General features: G+C 44.1%; 1 long non-coding RNA gene across 1 annotated transcript in view; it reads left to right on the plus strand.

The window, feature by feature from the left end:
• Positions 1-12644, plus strand: part of LOC131591370 (uncharacterized) — a 53598-nt gene extending 40954 nt beyond the window's left edge. Inside the window, exon 3 of the long non-coding RNA XR_009280348.1 lies at positions 11288-12644. This is a non-coding gene — a long non-coding RNA (uncharacterized LOC131591370). The remainder of the gene's footprint in view (positions 1-11287) is intronic.
• The last annotated feature ends 9055 nt before the right edge of the window (positions 12645-21699 follow it).

The following is a 21699-nucleotide window of genomic DNA, read 5'->3' on the forward strand; positions in this document are numbered from 1 at the left end:
AGGATTTGTGCAGTGGGGTGGCTGCAAACAGAGGCAGACTTGGTGCAGAGTTGGGAGAGTGTGAATGGCAGGAGGCCATGTGAGTTCCCTGTTTCAGCAGAGCTGTGTTTCACACTGGACTGCACTGGAATTGCTGGAAGAATTGGAGATCTCCTGATAGGTCCTTATCTAGGAAAGTGTTTTGTGCATGTCAGTAATCCACATGAAATTGGGATCTTATGCCTACTGAGACCTTAACTTTTACTAAGTTACTTCTGAAATTCCTTTATGGACTGAAAGAACAACAATAAAATAATTACTGAAATATTATATGTCTTCTAAAAACTGGAATTTCCTGACTTCATAATTAGACGTAATGGACTTCAGAGTCTCAGTATTCCCAGTGAAGACCAGGGACCATTATTGCTGAATTTAAATGATACCTGAAGTGAAAATAATGTGACGCAAATGTTGGACCTGGAAAGAAGTGGAAGGCTGATATTTTTTTTTTTTTTTTTTTTTTTTTGTTGTGTAATGGGCTAAGGAGAGAGTTAATTCCTGGGTACCAGCTGAGGCCAGTGGAGGGACATGGGTACATGTACTGGGGGAAAAAATTACATGACAAATCTAAGAACTATCCAGCACATTTGGAAGAAGAGGAGTTCAGATAAGCCCCTTTGAAAAGCAGGAAGTTGTGCTTGTTAAAATCAGTCCTTGCTGTGAGCTGCAGGTCTCGGCACTGCTTGGCACTGCGGCTTGTCCAAGGAATATCTTGGCATGAGCTGGGCTGGACCAGGAAATGATTTTTTCTGGAGCTCAGTGTTGAGGGGAAGCAGCTTCGCTTCTCTTTGAAGGCACGTCTGGGGAAGGTGTAGCACAAATGACTCTGCCTGGGCAAATTGATAAAAGTGTGTCTGGGTGACAGTAAATGTTTTCAGCTTTGACCTAAGCAGCCACTTCCTTTGAAGTTCCTGTAGCTCCATTATATGATGTTTGCAATGTTGGGAGAAGTATCTCAAACACATTTACAAGGTAACTTACATGCTACAGAAAATTCCCAGAAGGTGAGAGAAAAATCTTTACAGAAAAATGAGGACCCTGCTCGCCAAAGTGGATTTATGAGATAAAATCTCATTTGTCCCAGTGGGTTTAGTCCATGCTTTCCTGTGCAACCTGTCATTTCCCAGTTTTAGTAAAATCTTTGTCCCTCCTAATTCAGGCTCAACCTGCAGAGGAATTTTGCATCTCTTTCCATCAACCCATCACAGGAGGGGAAAGAAAGAGAGCATCAAGAACTGAATTATAACTTAGTTATCAGAGCAGATAGAGTTAAAAGAGAGCATCAGAGAGAATGTAAAGTTTTAATCCTACACTAAATGTAGTGGTAGTGAGTAAAATGGACTTGCAGAGTAAAGGCTTTATTAAATTATATTATTAGGTATTGGTTTAAGTTGGGCCTCTAATGTGTAGGAAAACCTGATTGAGGGATGAACAGTGCAGAAGAGACTTCTGGTGTCCGAGTCTTTCATACCCAGCAGAAATTGACAGGTTTTAGTAGCAGCTTTTTTCTTCCTTTTTTCTGTTTAGTTGCATCTCTTGTTTTGGGAAATATGTCCTGTCATGGAGTTTTACCTGCAGGACCATTTGCTTTACATCTACTTAAGGTTCCAGCACTACTTCAGATGTTCCACGGACAGGAGATTGCAGCAGCTGATATCCCTGTTATTTGGCACACAGACGCAGCAGGAATGGGGTGGATAAAGGCAGTGTGGAAGCAGGAACCTGTTTCTAACCTGTAACATCAGCCACAGAAACAATGATGGGTAATAGCAGCACAGTGTTGTTAACAAAATGTTCTTCAGGTAAAAGGCAAATACCCCTTCAGACCTCTGCTTCTGCCCTGGGAAACAGCTGTTGGCATCAACAGAGGGGTGTTGGGGCACAGACAATTTATAGGAGTCTTACGCAACCTCCAGATAAATGCTCAAACTGGGTGTAGCAGCCCTGACTGGATCAGGTGGGAGGCCAGGACTCAGGTGATGTGGAGCCTGCATTTATCTTGGAGAGTCATCCTGTTATTTCAGCACACCACTTACTTTCTCTGTGCGTTAGCCTCCTGATTTTTGCAAAGTAAATCTAAAGGTTTCAGTCTGTCAATTTGAGTGAGGAAAAACACAGGGGTATAGGGATGGGAAAGGTAGGTTTGGCTCAGCTCTGTTGTTCATCAGTACAAGGATAGCATGAAAAGTGACTCCCAGATACAGCAGGTACTGAGGAATCCACTGAATCCATGTGGCTATTCGGGGTAGGGGGAAAAAACACGTTCTTTTTATTATTTTTCTGAAATGTGAGACTTGCCAGAGAATTCACAGAATTAAATGAAGGGGTTCCTGTGGAGGGCGATTGGGTACAGCCATAGCTGTCGGCCATGGGAATGCTAAATGAGAATTGCAGGTAGGTAGGTGGATAAACAGGGACAGAAGCTGTAATTACTGCCTGCTGTTTGGAAAGCACCCTGGTGCTCTCCAGGCCTCCCAGTGCAGCCCTGCAATGCCAACCCACTGCAGAGGAACCACAGCTGGGTGCCAGCGATTCATATCCATTTTGTGGAGTGGCTTTGAGATCTGCAGATGATAGAGCTGCTAAGTGTTGTTATGAATGATTCAGAGCTTCTGGCTCCTGTTTCCATACATGGATCATCAGGCTGTCTTTCTCTGCCATTTTAAAATAATTGTCTGAATGACCTGAATATCTTCGAAGTAGCTTGAATTTGCGCTCAGGCGCTGGCTTTAGAAGTGAAGTCTTTCATCTGATACACTTAGCGTTAATTTTGCTTCTTTAATGGGATTCTCTTTACCCAAATTTACATGATTCAGCTTGCAGTCTGTTGGAGGTGATGTTCTCTTGCAGAGATAAATTTGCCTGAGCATCTCGCAGTATGTGTTGGGAGACACGTAGGTAGCTGTGTGTGTGCCATCCGCTTCCACGGGCACACCAACAATGAGCGGTTTGTTCTGTTGTTACCCGAACAATACTTGGGAAAAGCTCATGTCCCGCCTGGCTGTCACTTCTGTTGTTGTACTTTGCTCTTGGTGACATCATTTGGTGGCAGCTAAATGAAGTTTGTTAATTGTTGGGTGCTCTTTGACCGAGGATGTTGACTTTCCCTGGCAGGCAGGCAGGCTTTTCAGAAGAAGCTGCTAATCTACCATAATACAGTAATTCAGTTAGGAGCGTTGGTGAGAGTGGAGTAGGTCTGTTTTTGTAGATGGGAGATAAATAAAAAGAGAACTGAAAAGCTGGAGAGGGACTTTTGACAAGGGCATGTATTGAAAGGGGGAATGGCTTTAAACTGACAGAGGGCAGGGTTAGGTTAGGTATTACGAAGAAATTCTTTACTGCGAGTCTGGTGAGGCCCTGGCACAGGTTGCCCAGAGAAGCTGTGGCTGCCCCATCCCTGGAAGTGTTCCAAGTAAGGTTGGACAGGGCTTAGAGCAATCTGGAATAGTGGAAGGTGTCCCTGTCCATGGCAGGGGCTTGGAATGATGTGAGCTTTAAGGTCCCTTCCAACCCAAACCATTCTGTGATTGTCTGAATCACTGTTACATTCCTGATTCTGCCCTGGCAGGAGAGAGCTCAGAAATGACAAAATGCCTGCCATGTTCCTGGTGAGTTTGGTGCCTCAGAGGTCAGTCCTGGCACACTGCAGAGGGCATGGCCAGGCTGGGGCCACCACCCTGGGACGCAACCGAGCGCTGAGAGCTCGCATCACTTCCACAGAAGGTGATCCCTGTGGTCTCTCCAGTTTCTTCAGAAAGCTGTTTATATACCTGTGGTTGTCTGCTGAGGAGCAGAGCAGTAAGGGCAGTGAGGTTAAGGAAACGCTGATGCTCATTCTCCTTTTGCTGAGAACAAGGCTGAGTGGCCAGGGAGTTTCCAGATAAGATATATCAAATGCAGCCGTGCTGCAGAGGCCAGAGCAATGTCATGAGTTTCAGCTCTGCTCATTAATAGCCACGTCCTTGTGACTGTCCATGAGATCCATCCTCTTCAGTCAGCTTTGCCATACAAGGGGGGCTCAGCTTTTGATGCTCTGCTAGAGAAAAACAGCCTCATCATCCTCCCAGTACTTCCTTCCCTGACTGTGTCCTCTCCGAAAATATAAATATGAGGCAATAAACATAATGTGTGTGACATCAAGGTGGAGACTTAGTCACGAAAAATACAACAGTCCAGAGCTAGCAGTGCACTTTGAACATCTTGCCCTTAACCACAAGACTGTTCTTCCTTCCTCATAAAAATATTTTTATTAACATAAAAGGGTATTGCGTGATGAAATCCGCTGTCTGCTCTTTAGGTTACTTTGTTTGCTTTCAAATTAACTATTTTAGGAGGGAAATGGATTGGTTACTTTCACATTGCCCAATGTTCTTTGCCTATCTGTGTTCTGGGCCAGTGCTGCAAAATTTAGTTTGCAAATTTGAGGACAAAAATTCGTGGAACAAAACCTGTAAGGGGCAGCATTTTTACTTACAGTTTTCCATTTAAACAAGTATATAAAAGTTTATGCCACAAATCACTATTTAAAAGCTCCTTTTTTTTTTTTTTTTTTTAACAGTAGCTTAAAGCAGTAGTTGAGAATTTGGTATCACTGTAACTCATATGACAGGGCTGTGACATTCCTGGCTTCCCTTCTAAGAGGGAAAACATCCCAAATAACTGCCTGGAATAAGTCAGATGAATCATGTCATGCAAGTGACAGTTTCTTTGCTCTGACTTTAAAGGAGTTCCCTGTGACTAACCCAGATAACAACATCTGTGCTGCAGGTATTTAAATAGAAGTGAGAATAATCCCACTCATGAAGTATTTTCCTTGCTTTCAGTTAGGATGCAGTGTATTGAGTGGTTCATTAGGAGGAAAATCTGGACCAGAACTCCAAGGATTTTCATTTATGGATGATCCACCATTTTTTCCCCCACAAAATTTTGCAGCGGTTTTTGTAGTTACACTGAGGAATTTTCCTGTCTTGCTTTGGAGTACTTGTGGTTTTCATTTAAAAGCAGTCAAGGCACCATGGTATATTCTTATTTGCAAGAGGTTCAGCATCATCTACCACTAGAGAGAGGGATGATTAGAGGGATGGAGCTGCATCCAGAGGGGACTGGAAAGATTCATATGAGATGATTGCATCATTATGTTTGAAATTGAATTCTCTCGAGTTGTTTGTCCATTGAAATTAGAGGCCTTGCTGGAATATTTCAGCAGCTTGATACAGCCACGTGTTGATGTCTACAGACTTGCTGGAAGAGCCTGCAGACATCGACACAGAAATGTACTCTGGCGTGTTTTGAGGAGTATTTGCCCAACAGGTCCATACTGTGTAAACAGGAGCATGTAAATACACGAAATAGTGGCAAACTGATGGATCAGGGAAGAGCAGAATTCCTGAAGAGTATAGGATAGATGGTGCTATGGCAAAGCTTTCCTGTGCTGCCTCAGGAGTGTATTTTGGTCCCTCTGTGAGGGCGATGATGGTGAGGGCACTTTGGGCACTTCAGCGCCAAATCCTACATAAGAAAAACATTGGGTTTTTTTCTTTTTGCTGTAGTTCTTGTTTGGAAGAAGGAAGATTTTTTTTTTTTCTTCCACCAGACAAGAAGCACTTTCTGCCATTGCCCTTGCAGGTCTCTCAACAACATCTCCCTCCTTCTCCAGCTCAAATTGACAGGGTTCTTTTTTTTCCATTGACACGAGTGCCCGTTCCAAGGACTGAGTCAGATGTTGAAGTGCTCATAGTAAATTGTTAATCCCCATCTATTGAAGTTGCCCACGGAGGGAATGTGGGGTGCAATGCCATGACAAGTACCAGCTCCGAGCGCCCGCGATCGTTAGAGCGGTGCTGAACCGACTTGTTCTCCTTGGAGGGAATGTTACTTGGTTGGTTGGAATGTTGGTACATGCTTGTGCTAATGCACTTTCTAAGTGGGTTGAGTTAAATTAAGGAACTGGCAGCAAGAGCGAGCCAGAAGCCATAAGGAAGTGCTGCTGCCAGGCTCTGGCATCCCTGCCAAGGCCAGTACACCGGGGCACAACTAGGTACACTCCAAAACGTGTCCTGCACAAGAGGGGACTTGCTCATGAGGCTGTGACTCAGTGTCAGGGGCTGCTGTGTGTTTGCTTATCTGTCATGGAGGTCTGTGGGGTGGGAAGAGCTTGACACTTTGGGAAAAGTCACATCTTGTATGGGATGCTGTGGGTTGGCTACATATTCCCATGTTGTTTGGTGGTGCCCTGAATGTCTCCCTGCCATCAGGTCATGTCAGTGATGTTTTGGAGAAACTGTGGATGGTTTTTGGTCTGTTGAGCTCTCAGGGATGTACAGAGAGCAGAGCATTGCTCAGCTCGCGGTGCAGTGTGCCATTGTGCATTCAGAGGCTCAACTCTCCCTCCTTTGCCATTTTCCTCTTGTCTCAGCTCCCTCTGGCATTCAGATACTCTCCCAAGACTTAAAAGAGATTTACCAAGGCCACACCAGGACGAGAGCTGGAAGTGCTGGAGCTCAGCTCTCTATGGCAATCGCTCCCTCAGCTCGCTGGCAGACTCTGCCCTCCCATGCAGGCACATTTTTCCATGCCATTGTCTGCCTGTCCCAATTCTTTGGCTCCTGAGATATCATTTTACCTGTACTTTTCCATCCCAGGAGAGGATAAGCATGGTGTGATGCTGAGCTGAGACTTGTGATTTCACTGATATGCCAAGAGTTTCAAACGTGCCATCTAGTGGTATGAGCTTGGAGCACTCAAAATAAAGGAAATCCCCCCAAAAATCCACCCTCCTCCAAATGCTCGTTATTTCTGAAATGTTCCTGTGCTTGGGGCAGAAAATGAGTGTTTATGGCCCCTGCTACCCTGTTGGGGTTTCTGAGTGTTGGGGAACTGAGCTGTTCAAGGATTTCTTAATCAGAAGAAGGAACAGGGAGAGTTAGTCTGTTATTTAAAGCATATGCTAAGATAATCTGTACCTTCGTACCAAGAAAACATAGTTAGTTCATGCAGCTGTTGCTTCCCATTGGAGGAGCTGAACAAACTTTACAAACAAAATAAATCTTAAATTAAAATACCCTTTATTGGTGAGGAGGGGAGAGGGCGGTAACAGTAATGCGCTTGTCTGTATTCATGCAACAATTCATTATCAGTGCCCTGTCATGAGATGCCGTGTGTTTGTGGATCGGTATTAGGACATATTCCACCCCAGCTCATAACCTGAAGTACTTCAGCTTCCTCCCTGCTAAAGAACACAGCACCAAAATTTCAAGAGGCTTGAAAAAAAAACAAACAAAAAACTTTCTAAAATCCTACATTCATCACCAAGATAAGAATAAGCTTACAGTGAGGAGTGTTAAAAGGCATGAGGCTTGAACCACAATTTTGGCATGTTCATGCAGTGAATTACAGCCTGAATTAAATCTATCTTGGGTGTTTGTCTTTGCTGTTATCTTCAGTTCAGGCTCTGGCACAGAATTAAAGTTGCTCAGGTTGATGTTTATGTGTGCTTGCTGTTCCCAAGATTTTTACCTAGAGGTCATCGTGTCCTTTTCTCTCATTACCAAGAAACTTGCTCGCTGTTTGCATTGGATTATGTGATCCATCTGTTGTAGCTACCAGAGCAATTCAGGAGACCAATTCCATCCTGCCTTGCCTGCCCCTCACGTCATCCTTTCCATGCCAGGGTCAGAATTCAACCATTCCTGTCAGCTTCTACAGCTCCAGAATGTATTTGTGAACATGGCTTGTGTGCAGGCCCATGAAATGAAATATAAAAAACAGCTAGTCCTGCAACTGCATACAAAAAATAAATACAGGAGACACCTGTAGAATGAATAAGAGGAGTTAAGTATCTCTGAATTGCTAGCAAGTGAAGTGGGAAGAAAAAGTTATGGCAATATTAAATGTTGTCCTGACTTGGGGTCTGCTTAAACAATTTGGATAAAACACAGAAACAGAATTAAGAAAAGAAACTAAAACCTAGCCTTCCAAATGCCATTGAGAAGTCCTTTTCACTGTAGGGTAAGGGACAAACTGTGCTTGCATATTGTCCCATTTTGAATCTTTTATGTGATTTGGGAGCAATGGCGTGTTTCAGAAGGAGAGGTGGGAGGTCGCTACTCTGCTCATAAATGTGTAGTATCAAAATTACAGCACAGTGCCGGGCTGTGGGCATAGGAGGAAAAAGCAGAACACAAGTCTCCTGCTTCCCAGGCAAGAGGCTTTGCAATGGGTGGATGCAGAAGGGTGAGAAGTATATCTTTCCTGAAGAAAATGTTAGTGTTGTGCTTTGTGCTAAACCTCAGTGCTGAGTTGGGAACCCCTCTGAAAAGTCGGGCCAAGGTATCTGCAAGGTCAGTCCTGTAATAATTTATTCTTAAGCAAGAGGAGGTTTAGTTTTGATCTGGTTTAGTCCTTGAGCTGCCTCTGCGTGGTAACGCAAAATGGGACGTGGCCGCAGGGAAAACGCCTTGGTGCTATCAATGAAGTGCTGTGCAGAGTGCCTGTGCTAATCCAGTACAGACTGATTGATTGATTTATTTGGATGCAGACACCCAGATGGCACCAGAGTGGGTGTTTCTGTCTCCCTGGCTGTGTCTGTGCTGCCTGCACCACCCAGGGAGCTGTGCTGTCCTCCCAGCCCATGTCAGGCATAGATGTGTTCTGCCCAGGCAGATTCTCTGTGGCAACACAGCGTGGAGACCACCATAAGATGTTAACCACAACCTGTCATTTCTGTCAAGTGGGGGTTTTTTTGTTGGTTTGTTGGGTTTTGGTGGTATTTTTCATTTTAAAGCTTCTGATGCTTATTACCAATTTAGTGGTTTTATTATGAGTACAAGAGCTTGAGTTTTAAGACCTGGTCACACACCCAGCTTTTTGGTCCTGATTACGATTCGAATTTGGAGTGATTTGACTCCCTGGTGGTCCTGGGAAGTGTAGATTCTGCAGGAGCAGTGCCAGAAGCCTGCATGGGGATGTGAGAACCAAACCTGACATGGCCTGACCTGTGACCTGAGGGTTTTTGGAGTGAGCCATCCCTGCAAGCACGCTGGGCTGTGCTCCCTCCTGACAAGCCACAGGGATAATCCAACACGTTTATGCTGCAGCCCACGGTTCAGAAAGCTGTGTTATTTATTAGTCAGAGTGGACGTACCTGGCAGGAAATATTTGTTTGTACTAGTGGGAAGCAGCATTTGACTTTATGACGGCAATGTAAGTCTTTTATTAGTAAAACTTAATGTGTAACAGAATAATTCCGTTGCACCTACTACCATACTGGCATTATTTTGTACAAAATAAGTTTCTGTTTCCTTGAAGGCCTTATATAAGGCTTAAAACTGGGAACGAATCCAGCATGTTCGATCACAATAAAGGAGCTGCTTCAGAGCAGGCTCTTCTTTGGGAATAGCCGTAAACACGTTTATATATAGGCACTGCTATTATACACAAAACTTGCTGAAGAAACGTTTCCTGAGATCCCGTGGTTTTACTGTGTGCCATGGAGACTCTGCTTAGGCTAAACCTGTTGTAGGAATTTGGGGGAAGGTTTAAAACACAAGATCGTCTCTCAAATCCGTGTCTGCTGGCAGGGCTGGGTGTTGTAATGGCTCTTTGCTGTAAAAAAGAGCATTTGATAAAAAGGCTCGGGAACTTCGCCTGGCATCCTACATATGCAAATGCAGGTGCTGTCCGTGTTATATTTGGATTTCAGGGTTTTTCAGATGCATTTCAAGGCGATGGGTAGCAGTCTTATGTGGTTTAATGGCTTGCTTTCATCACCCATCATCAATTATTATACATGAGATCCACCAGCCCCCTCGAAGCCACAGTGCCTGCAGCTGAGCATCAGCACAGTTGGGAACAATAAGGGGCTGGCATTTGGGAGTTTCTTTCCCTTCTAATTGGGCAGGACCCAAAATTACTCCCTTGCACAGCTCACCCATCAGGCTCCTGTCTTCAACAGGTACACTTCCATCGGAGCAGCGTGAGGATGTGAGATCTGGGGAGATTTGTGACGCATTTACATTCAGCATCGTTGGTTGTGTGCTCCGGTAGAGTTTTGGAGAGGTACAGGACAAAACATGGGAAGACTTCTGCCTTTGTGATTGATTTTTAAGGATAATTTGCCTTTTTGTTCCTCGCCTCCTTCCTAATGAGCTGAATTGTTAAAATATGTTAATGTAAGGAGACATACAAGGAAGGGTGAAGCAATATACTGACACGTTGGATAATTAGATCATCTCCTGCGCAGGAAAAAAGTCAAGTACGAAACAGGAACAAGAAATGCTTCCCTCCCCCCCTGTAGAGGCACCAGGTCTGGCTCTTTCTGCATGCAGAAGCAGGTTAGACAATTAGATCTTTAGTATTAATTAATTTTTGTGAAATTCCTGAAGATTCAAAGCAGCGTTTGTAGTAACTGTCTCATATTTGTCGGTTGTTTTTTTGGGGAGAAGTTGGGAGCCTTGTTACAGAGGGCTGAATTTGTGTGATGAAACAAAAAATGTCTGTTGCTGGGACTGAATTCGTGAATGTTTAAGTGGTTAATCAGGTCTTCTCAGGAAAATAGTTGTGAATTTTATCCTGAATAGGCATTAGATCAAGGGGATTTTGTAAAGAGGCACGGGACATTGTGGCTGCCTTTCTTGCTAGTATTTGGTGTTTTGGCAAAGCTGTGCTTCGTATTTCTTATAAGACTTACTTCTTTGAAATAGTAATTCATTAATATTCACTAAGCTCCCAGCCCAGTATGAACTGATGCCTGCAGGGAGGGCTGTGACAGTACTCCACCTTTACTCACAGGAGTAAGCCCTCTCCATGGGTTAAGTTCACTTGTTTGATAAACATAACACTTAGCTTTTGTTCTCTTAATCACTTCCTTCGAAGAGTTAACTTCCTAAGCAGCCACAGATTAGTTCTCTCAGTTGTTTTAATTATTTTTCTTGTCACGCACAGTGAAGGTCTCGTGTTTGTGAAATGTCTTCTTTTATTTTTGTCCCCCCTTCCATGGCAGCCTCAGTGATGCTGGCACTGAGAACCCCGCTGAAACACGCTCTCCCCGCACTCCTGGCATTCGTTTTTATCTTCATTTTAAACCAAATTTCACTTTTTTTGAATGGGAGTGCTACAGGACGTAACACTTTCCGTTCAGGGTGATCCGAGCGCTCCAGAATGTTGCATTCCCGTAAGGGGTACGCCAGAGGCTGTAGCAGAGGCTTCCACGTGCTCGCTGCTGAGTAATTTCCTTTTGTATTGCTGACAGGTGACTCAAAGCAGGAGCGAGCAGATGGCCACGTCGTTAGCTGGTGGCCACAGCCTTCCCAGATGAGTTTTGGAATTTCCACCAAAGTCGGGATTAGGCTCAGGATATGCCAGTGGCACAGAGCACCCCAGGGGAGCGTGGAAGAAGAGGAAACCATTCATAGCGACTCATCTCGTGGTTGGGTGAGTCAGGGGTCTGCTGTTGGTGGTCACAAAGGCACGTGGCTGACGACACCGCCTTTGTGTGCTCTGCAGGATGCAGACTGTCTCCAAAAATTAATCCTCCCCGCTTGATTTGTCCAGTGAATTATTTCCAGAAAGGAGTTACTGTATTTTCTGGAATGACTATTGTGAAATTCTTTCTCTCTGTCTCTTTTTTTTTTCCTTTTTTTTTTTTTTTTTTTAAATACAGTGGGCAAGTTTTCAGCTGGTGATTTATCAACAAAGTATTTTACAGGATCATAGTTAAAGTCTGATCTTAAAAAAAAATTACACCCTGTGCAATAGGGAAAGTAAAAGCATCTTGGTTTCCAAGTGATGAAGGAATAACCGAAAGAGCTGGTTCTTGGAATAGTAGCTCCATTGGCACTCGTTGGTGATTTCCTGTGCATTTGCTGCAAGAATCGCTCTGTGATGTGAGTAGGTGGAACTAAAGGGTTATTACGAAACCAATTTTCAACCAGACGTTTTGAGTCATGGATGGGGAAGAGGGATAGCAGCTCCAGAGCTCTCTCTTTGTTCAGGCACCACTCCTGAAATGCACACCCGGGATATTCTGTGCCTGCACGGAGCGAGGCACCAGGGGACAGGTGTGGGCTCACATGAAGTGCTCTCCTTTGTGCCGCTCCATCCCGGGCATGGGAGATGCGAGCGTGGGCTGCGAGCCGGCACAGCCTGTGCAAGGTGCACGAGGAGCAGTTTTCCCTGCTGCCTTTTCAATTGTAAGTATTTTCTCATGGCTTTTCCCAGACGTGGGAGACAAAATGGAGTTGCGTCAGGACGGGTGCCTGTGCCAAAACGAGGTGGTGGTTTGGAGTGGTTTGGTTCTGTTCTGGAAGCAGATGGGCTGCCACTGGCAGGAGGCAGTTGGCTTCTCCATCAGAAAAAAAAGAGAAAAGAGAAGAAGGGGTGTTTAAGGGAATTGGTCTGGCTCCTAAACCGGAGGAATTGTTGACCCACTGACTCAGTTCTGAAGCATTAGGGAAGCAGTCTTCCTGTGGTTTCTTTTGTTGGTGGCAGATTCAGAGCCTGGCTGTGAGCGTTCGGGTGTGAGCAGCAGAGGAGAGGCAGTTCTGGTACCTGCTGCTGTGGGATTTACTTGGTGCCAGGGAGGAGCTGAGGTGCTGACGGCTGAGTAACACCTGAACTTTATTTCCGATGCTTCTCCCGATAGTGCATTGGTAAGTTTATGTGCTTATTTTCAGCGCTGAGATGGTATCTTGCTAAATGTGATTGAGAGAAAGCCCTTCAGCAGCTCTTTGAAGAGGTGCTTTCATTATTTTTTTCCCACTGGAGCTTTTGCAGAAAGCACTGGCTGCCCTGCCACAGGTTAGGAGTCTGTGAATGAGGGGGAAATTTTTTTTGATCAGGGTGACAGAAACAGTTTGAAACTGCTTTTCCCTCCCACCTTTCGCCTACAAACCTCTGCTGACATTGGTACTGAGCAAAGGGGTTGGACCAGAGCTCCAGCTTTGGGATCACATCACCCCAGAGTCATGGCTAAGCTGTAATTTCCCTGTTACACTGAATGAACAAGGCTCTGGTCTTCTAGAATTTCACATGAGAATCAGATGTTCATCCCTAGAATTAAATCTAATGATACTTTCCCTAAAATATACCTAGAATAGAAATGGTGTTATTTTTAAGTGGCTCCGTAAAATGCCAAGAAAAAATATATCAGTTAGTGGTTTCTCAAAAAAACCCTAAATCATTAACATACTATTGGCTGGAAAGAATCATGTTGGCTGACAGAGCTGGGTCTGGAAGTTGTGCTCCCTGAATCTGCTGTCGACTCTGTCGCTGTATTTGGGAGGAATTCTTTGGAGGGGGGAGCTTCTTGGGCAAGTAGTTTATTTTTAGTTGTCGATGAAATGAGGGCAGTGATATTTAACTTTGCTTTGGTGCTTTACCAGCATTAAGACTGTATTTTCCATTTAGAGAGGGTGCTGATATGGGATACTGTAGCTCTTGGATTTCCAGAGCATCGTTTGGAACACTGAGATTAGAAAATGGGAAAAGCAGAATAGTGATTATTGAATTTGTCTTGCTCTGTGACGTGTCTTCTCCAAACAACAGCTGTAGGAATTGCAGGTTCTCCACAAAGGGAGGGATCCACTGCTGCTGTAGTTTCCCTGGATGGTGACACCAGGACACCTTGTCTTCCCAAACCCACTTGTGTTGGCATTTGCAAGGAGCACTCCAGGGATATTTTTTCCCTTTTCTCCAAAACAGCCACGGAGGAGGCTCTCCATGCACCACATACCCTTGCAGAACAGCAAATAAACCCAGTGGTTTAATGAAAAAAAAAAAAAAAAAAGAAAAAGGAAGGTTCAGCATTGTACTGGGTTTCCTTTCCCTTCCTTAAGTGCTTCCTTTGGATCTTGGGAGAAGAGCTCAAGAGCGGGGAGCAGTTGTACCAAAAGGCGTGGGAGGCCGGGTCAGGGAAGAGTCACTTGGTTGTTATGTGGGTGTGAAAAGCCTATGAAAAGGAAAGGGTGGAGGAAAATATTTTACTTGAATTAAACAAATAAAGGAGAACGTTATATGAATTAGATATTCAGAGATACATTTTTTGCCAAGTATTTTTGTGAATTAACTGCATATCTCCTGAAAATAATTTATTTAACTGTAACCTTATCAGAATGTTCTCAGGAGTGATTTTTTTTTCCAAAAGAAAAGAAAATCATTGTTTTCTTATCACTTCAGATGAAAAGAAAGGAAGTTGCAGATTTTTATTGCTGCTAAATTGTTAACTGTTAAACCTGTATTGAAGCAGCAGATCAAATTTCCTCTGGATCACAGTGGAGCAGTTCCATTTACTGAAAAATCCCAAGCAGGCCCTGCTTGAGGAGAAAGAGTCTTAGATCTTGAGTTCACTGCTGTGTACTTACCTGTGGGACAGGGAAAGTGCTGCTCTTGAAAATCACCTATTTTGGGAAATAGGGGATTTTTTGGGGGGAAATTTTGGGGCTTTTATCACTGATGCAGTGCACAGAGATGGTTTGCCCCCCAAAAATTAAATAAAACATATTTTGAAACTTGATTTTTTTTTTTTACATAGGTTCATAGAATCATAGGATATGCTGAGTTGGTCATGCATCTCTTTTTAGTGGCAGCTTTGAAAATGTTGCCTAATGTGACTGAAAGAATCTAAATTATATGTTGCAAAGGTGATGTTTTCCCATGCCTTTAGTTGTTATCTTGAGCCAAAAAAAAGGCAGCACATGGAGGCAGGTGGAACAGCACTCTGTCTCTGAAGCAGAGTATTATTCATTGCAGTAGTTACTGAAAGTCTGGATTTAAAAAAAAAAACAGTCAAACTAACAAAATTAACCAAAAATACTGCCTTTATCGTAAATAGTAGCTTTTGAAACTTAAGTCATAAATTGCATGTAAGGAAAACACTTAAGTGTCCAAAGCTGGATGCACAGGTGTGTAGTGTGATGTCTTGTACCGAGTGTTTGATGTTTTAGGTCTGGCTAGTGTTTTGATAGTGTTGATCTGTACTGATTATCTGAGGGATTCCCGTGTGGAAGTTCACAGGCTGTTGTTTGTTGTGTAAATTTTCAAGGTTCTTTTATGGCCTGTAGCTATCCAGAGTTTGTAGCTAAAGTTTGCATAGGAAATGGTGAGCTCAAAATTGGACCTAGAAAAGAGGAGTGAGGAGTCTTCCTCTTCCATCACTCTGCTGGAATGGTAACACCAACATCTAAAAAAGAAGAGGTAATTGAGGCAAATAAAAACACATCCAGAAGTGTGAGGTGTGGAAGGAAGCCACTTTTATTAGTGCACGTTCAGGGTAGTGCTGTGTGTGATGGTCTCTGGTATCTCCATCCCCTTGCTTCCTTATCACATCATAAAATCACAGAATAGTTTGGGTGGGAAGGGACCTTAAAGAACATCCAATTCCAATACCCTGCCATGAGCAGGGACACTTTCCACTGGACCAGGTTGCTCTAAGCCCTGTCCAGTCTGCCCTGGAACATTTCCAGGGATGGGACATCCAGAATTGGATTTATTTCTGCTTCCGAACTGGGGTACCTCTAGGCAGTGCTGTCGTGTCCTGCTGGGACTGCAGGTGTTCCCTGGTACAGCAAATGGACACTAACAGGCAGTTTTCACTTCTCACCAAAGTTTGGGCACCTGAATTGTACCTTTAAGAACCCAAGTGGCTACAGAAATTCCCCACATGACCTGTTATTACAGGCTCAGGTGAGAGTGTACATGCTGTTTTATTGCCAAAACATGAGGTTGGCAGAAATGAGTCATACCTGGGAAGATCTCAGCTTTGCTCTTTGATTTACTTTTATCCATCAAGTATAAAAATATTTCCAAGAATACAGGTAGGAATATGCTGTTCTCCTGTTAGGGCAGAGCTCTCACTGGCTCTTAGGTGTGTTTATATAGCTCATAGGATGTATTTGTGAAGCTTCAGTATAAAAGGAGCTATGTATACATTTTATGTAATCTTCAATGCAGTAGGCATGAGCAGTTCCTGGAGAAGGGACCAGAATATAGGGCTCTGCCCCTTCTCCTGGGAGTCTCTTTCTCATGGAGTCGTACTTGCCCTCCAGGGCTTTCTCTTCATGGCTTTGTGAGTTTTGAATTCCTGTGAGCTGGCCCAGCTCCAAGCAGGAGGGCAGAAAGCAGCCTCAGCCCAAGGTCTGCTTGAAGCCTGCTGGTTCAGGGCCTTTGCAGGAGGTGGCATCTGCAGGGGAAAAAATGCCCAGCCCTGGGAGAAGTTCCCAGCCTCCCGAGTGAGCTCTTAACCAGTGGGGTACTGTTTCAAGGTGACAGTATTGTCTTCTGTGGATGTGGCTTTGGGTTGTTGGACATTGTTTTGCCATTGGTGTTTCAGTGTGAGCAGAGGGTACCTGCTCTGCAGGTTTCACATGTGGTTTCAAGGTCAGCTGCTTCCATGACCATCCCTAATGACCAAGTGGGCTTGGAGTGATCTAAACTGAACAGCTCAGTTTGCTGAGCTGGTTTGAAAAAGTGGTTTTTCTTCTCAATTTCTTTTCTCTTGGGAAATTAGAGCTGCTCCATCCCATGACATGACTACAGGGCTGCTGGTGCTGATGGGGAGGTGGGAGGAATTAATGGCCAGAAGCAAAGGAGAAAGTGACACTGTCACTTACAGTGACAGCTGCATGAAGTTCATCAGCATGTTCAGGAAACCTCACCTTCCCTGTCAGTTCGTCACAGTGGAGCTCAAGGAAGAGCTAACTTAACCTTTTTCTCCAAAACAAGCAATCTGTTGAACACTCTTGCCTGTATTCCTTTGACATCTGGATTTTAGGTGTCTGCATTTAAAGAGCAGAAGTACCTAAGAAAAAGAAAAGTAACAGATAATGTGTAGTGCCAGAAAGGAGTCCATCCCTTGCTAAAATTTCTGGTTATTGATCATAAAATCAAAGGGTGGTTTGGATTGGGAGGAACCGTAAGAATAACTAATTCCAGCCCTTCTGTCTTGGGCAGGGACACCTTCCACCATCCCAGTCTGCTCCAAGCCTCATCCAGCCTGGCCTTGGACACTTCAGGGATCCAGGGGCAGCCACAGCTTCTCTGGGCAACCTGTGCCAGGGCCTCCCCAGCCAAGAATTTCTTCCCAATATCCAATCTCAACCTTAAATCTTACTGTTATATATAAATCTATAGAAATAAGCTGTATAGAGCCTGATAGGCTCATGCCATTTATCAAACTGGCATTTTTTCAAACAGCATCAAAAATTGTTCTTCTGTTCATACTTTCCACAAAACTTCCCTTTGTCTATTATTCCACAAATCACATCCTGTCGTAACAGATATTCAGGATAGAATTTGCATTGGCCAGGGAGGAAAAAGGGGAAAAAATAAAAAGGCAAAACACCCCCAAACCCCTCTCTGCAGGAGGTTTTGGGGCAGAAATAGTTTGGGCAGTTGACTTCCAGCAGGCACAGCACAGTTGGGAAGGATTATCTTTCTTCATGCCTCTGCTTTCTACTCTACTGCTTTGGAGTTTTTTCTCTTCTTCTGCATTTTTCTGACAATTTTCCTGATTGATTCTTACTGCTGTTGCTATAATGCATTTTAATCATACAGCCTCCTTGAAAACACCAGAGGTGCGCTCATGCCATGCGTCTTTCTGCGCCGTCTTCTTCCTGCGTGTGTGCTTACCTAACAACTTGGAAATAGCAAACAAAGCACATGATCTGAGAAACAAGCTGGTATTTTACCCTAAGGGAAGATTTTCTCAGCGCACAAATCAAGAGTTAAATAGTTAAAAATGCTGTATAATATAGATCCAGCCGCTCTAAGGCTCACTCCCACGTAGGAGCGAAGTTATTTGCCTACATAAATGTTGACACAGTTGAGCTCTGCGTTATCAAATCCACTGTCAAAAGCTGACCCAGGGCGTTTTGCAAGGAAGATGATGGTTGTCTCTTTAATGACATAAATTCTGTTGTGCCTGTTTAGGAGAATTCCCCACAACCCTGTCATTACTGTGCCCCCGCCAGTCACATCCCTACTGGCACAGCTTTGATGGGGAGTAGCTACAACACCCATCTACAAGAGCCTCCTTTTAATCGAGCTGTGTGATTATCACACACCAATCAGACAATTGAGTTGCTGCAGAAGTTGGCCAGCCCTGTGCTAAGAGCTCCTATGGAATTACAGAATCAGAGATGTTGGAGATGGAAAGTGCATTAGATCATCCAGGCCTTCGTCTTGCCAGTACATGTTTCCTGCTGCATGGTTTTGGGTGGTTGTGGGTTTGTTTGGTTTTTTTTTTCCATTGCATTTTATGGCTGAAGATACTCGAAGAACTGAGCCTTCCACTTAAATCCTCTGGAATCTTACCCACAAAGTTTGATGGCAAAATTTTTCATTGCCTAATACGTGGCCTAAATTTTTCCATTTCTTTATTTCATAATATTTCATATTATTTCAAGTCTACATTCTCATCTTTCAGTAATTCTCTCTGGTGTTAACAGCCCGTAAATATGAGTGGAATAGTATTATGTGCTCTTGAATATTAAATGTATCACTTATCTTAAGTGCTGCATGTTCAGTTTTTCAGGATTTGGGAAAATTCTACTGATTGAAGATGGGTTTTAAATTGAACTGCTAATAGTATAATTTCTCAGACGCATATTTTATTGTAGTATAAGAGTGGTCTGTTCTGGTGTCATTTGAGAAATTGTTGAAAATTACCTGAAAAGGCCAATTTGAATTGGAAATGAAAATGTTTTTCTATGGAGGAGATAAAATTTAAGCGATTTTTAACTCCATTGTGTCATTTAAACTGTGCGGAGACTGTGTGCAGGCAAGTCTGCAGAGGGCATTGCAGGGAAACCAAAAAATCTAGTTTTCTATTAGTGACAGAATTAGTGGAAGTTGCAGTCTAGTTACTGGAGTCTTCCCCAGCCCCCCCATCCCAGCTTTCCATTCAAGTTCTTCATAACTATTGTTCTTTTTATAGTTTTACTTGTTTCTGTGGGATTTGGGGTTTGCCTGGTTGTTGTTTCTTCCTCAGAGCCTGCTCTTCACTACCAGAGGCTTTGGGCGCCCAGGGAGGGTTGTCTCAAAAGTTTTCCTTTGTCTTGACCACTAAGAGCTAGATCAGTATCCCCCCCTTAAAAAGAAAAACATTCAGTGTCTATAAAAAGGACAAATGGAGTTCTTTTTTTGCAGTCACCATGGGAGAAGGTTGGTGTGAGCTGGCACACAGCCACGCTGGCTTGAGCCAGTCCCTCCAGAGCTGCCCTCTGGTCATGAAACAGCACCTTTACCCCAGTCCTCTGCACGTTCCTGAGGCATTACCTCTGTTTTTCTTTCCCAGAGGTTGAGAGGGTTGGAATGGAAGCCTCCAGAAATGGGGTTTTGACAGGGTGGGAGTGTGTTGGGTGCCTACTGGAGGCACAGCACGTGTGGATGTGGCAGAGACACGGCCAGAACTGCCCAGTCCTTATTCCATCCATCCTCACTCTGTCCAAAGAAAGCATTTGGCTCATCCAGAAGGGATGGCAGGAAAGATTAGCAGTGATTTGGGTGGAGATTGATTTTATGGAGCCTGATGGACACAGGGAGCATGGAGCAGTAAGCTGCCTTCCCTCAGATTCCAGGAAGCCAGATGCAGGCATGGGGATGTTGATGAGAGAGGCACGGACAGGTGAGTCTTGGCTGGCAGAGTTCCTCTCCCTGAGTGTACTGGAGGTGTTTGAAGTTCAGGTCTGTAACTGAACAGGGAGATGAATGAGGAATGTGAAAATGGGTGGGTTACAGAGTGAATAAGGGAAAGTGAGTGGGTGTGGAACTAGACTGGCAAGTGAGAGAGGAGGTGGGAGGGGGTGAGTGCAGGGGGGAGGGAGGTAGCAAAAAGTTGGAGTAGTGTTATGGGCTGGCTCTGTGAGGATACCTGAGAGACTGGGAAGAAGCACCCTCCTTGAGACAGGCAGAGCTGACAGGGGTGTGGGATGTGCAGGGCATCACAAAGACCCTGCTGACCTCTGCTGCTTCCCAGCTGGTTTGGATGGCATGTGATTTACTCTGCCTGAACTTCACTGTGTCTGGCATGAAGTAAACAATAATCCTCACCCTGGTCAGCTGGTTGCATGCTGCTGCTGTTCCTGCAGAAAGATGTCAGACCGTAATTATGCATTGCGGGGTTTTTCTGGCTCTCACAGTTACAGAGAGAAACTTTTAGTCCCTATGGTTTATTGCAGCTTGTAGTGGGCATTCCCAGGAGCTGAAAGGACTTGAGAGCTGCAGGGAGAAGGAGTTACCTGATTAATAAAAGGTGCTGGAATTACAAACCTGCAATGCCTCAGCATAAAGACAGCTCCCAAACTTGAAATTCCTTTAATTTTAATGGAAGAGATGGGAAAGTAAAGTAACTTTAAATCATTACCAGACCCTGCCTGACAAGGCTTTTATTAGTATATTTAACTATAAATGCTGTAAGGTTGGATGTAGCTCAGTGTGACTAATCTGAACCTGTTTTTATCAATTACTATGGCAGAGTTACAGCCCCAGCTGTGACCTCTCTGTAGTCGGGTGCAGTCAGGCTGTTGTCTAAGGTAAGGTCTCTGCTGCCCTGTTAAGTCATACTGAGTTGTACACAGTTCAGTCTCAATATTTACTGAATAGAGCAAGTCCTTTTGAAGCCCAGATAGAGGTGAGTGACTACAGGAAGTGACAGTTCTTGTCTTAGCTGCCAAAAAGGTATTTACTAAGGAATAACTTCATATACAGTGTTCTGAAAACACCAGTCCCTGCAGGTTTCCATCGGTAGCCAGATAAGATGCCTTACCACCCTCAAAATAAAGAATTTCTCCCTAATACCGAATCTAATCCTGCCCTCTGGCAGTGTGAAGTCATTCCCTCTTGTCAGGTGACTGCAGGCCCTTGTCCCAGGTTCTTCTCCAGCTCTCTTGGAGCCCCTTTAGGCACTGGAAGGAGCTCTAAGGTCTCCTTGGAGCCTTCTCCAGGCCGATCAACCCCAACCCTCTGGCCTGTCCTTATGGCAGGCGTGCTCGACTTTGGACCATTTCCAAATGAAATCTTCATCTTGAACATGGTCACCTGTTGCAAAGTAAGTTTCCAATAATGCTTGGAACTGCAGCCAAGACAGCTTGTACAGTAGTCAGTGTTTACACTTTTTTTTAATCCTAGACAAATCCAGAAAAAAATTGCTGTACTTAAGCAGATATTTGTTACTGTTGAAACAGCCCAAATCTCTTGCTGATGTTCAAATGCTGTAGTAACTGGACAGAATATCCAGAGGAACGTGGGGCTGTATTTAATACAATCCTATTGTGTTGTAGATCTGTCAAACCCTCAAATTTGCATTCTTCACATAAGCAGAGATCCTGGTGGTGTTTACACATGCTTTGGGAACTGCAGGAACTGAAGTGCTTAGTCAAAAAACTCTGCTGCCAATTGCCACCTGTGGGTCTGCAGGGACACAGTTAAAATATTTACAGTGGCAAGACTAACTAAAGTTTGTTTATTGTTCTGCTTGATATTAAAACTTAACCACAACAATTGTAAGAGCAGCGTGAGACCTCTGTGGAAGTGTGGACAGATTCTCAGTGAACACAGGAACAAGAACCTCAAAGTTTCCCTTCTGGCTAATTAATAGTTTGTTTTTGTCAGTGACAGGGTTGCGCAGCATTTGCAGTAAGTTTGCTTTGTCTTTGGCCATTTTTTTCC

The sequence above is a fragment of the Poecile atricapillus genome, chromosome W (genome assembly GCF_030490865.1).
Source record: "Poecile atricapillus isolate bPoeAtr1 chromosome W, bPoeAtr1.hap1, whole genome shotgun sequence".
NCBI lineage: Eukaryota > Metazoa > Chordata > Aves > Passeriformes > Paridae > Poecile > Poecile atricapillus.